The following is an 873-nucleotide window of genomic DNA, read 5'->3' as shown; positions in this document are numbered from 1 at the left end:
ACACACACACACACACACACACACACACACACATGCAAATTTAGTGTATTCTTTAATAGATTATAACTCAAAGGTTCATAATTGCAATCCACTTTCCCATTCTTTCAGTTTGTAATCTCTTGAATTATCTGTTTGAATGTATTTTGAAATATTACACGAAAACATTCAAAAATATTTAAAAACGTTTAATATTTAATATTTAAAAATAGGAAGAAAAACATTTATCTTTGTATTTCTTTCAAAAAATCGTGTGAACGGCGCATGTAAAAACCACTGTTTAAAGCTTATATCATTCATTTCATTTGTGGATCTCCTGAAAATACTCAAATGTCTTTTTTTTAAGCTTAACAATGCATTTTGATTTTAAACATCATACACTCTAAGACATTTTTTCCTCTTATGAAATTGCATTGTTTAAGCTATACTTTATGGGATTTTTTGAAAAAAATTTGATACCAACGTTTTTTTCTCTCCCCACCCAGGTCAAAAGTCACACAGGCTGGCACTCAGACAAAAGTTACTCAGCTTAGTGACTACAAGTTGCTAACATCTCAGTTCTTTTATTCAAACTGTTGCTGATTCAAAGCAGATATTCATTTTTCACTCAAAGGTCAGCACTTTTGTCAGCACTTTTGTTATAAAGCTGCCGCTCCTGTATGGTTGTTCCTAATCGACCAGATAATTCTGAATCGGAAGAATTTTCTCCACATAAGAACCATATAAATTTCGACAAAGTTGTAGCGCTCTTTTATCACGACTGACATAAAATGTTTAAGGTTATAAAAAAGGTATTCGAAAGTTCAATTCGGTTGCCCCAGTATATATTTTAGACTGATTTCTATTGTTAGTTTCTATTTTAGTTTTGTATACTAA

The sequence above is a fragment of the Octopus bimaculoides genome, chromosome 4, assembly GCF_001194135.2.
Source record: "Octopus bimaculoides isolate UCB-OBI-ISO-001 chromosome 4, ASM119413v2, whole genome shotgun sequence".
NCBI classification, from domain to species: domain Eukaryota; kingdom Metazoa; phylum Mollusca; class Cephalopoda; order Octopoda; family Octopodidae; genus Octopus; species Octopus bimaculoides.
Note: the sequence above shows the minus strand (reverse complement) of the source record.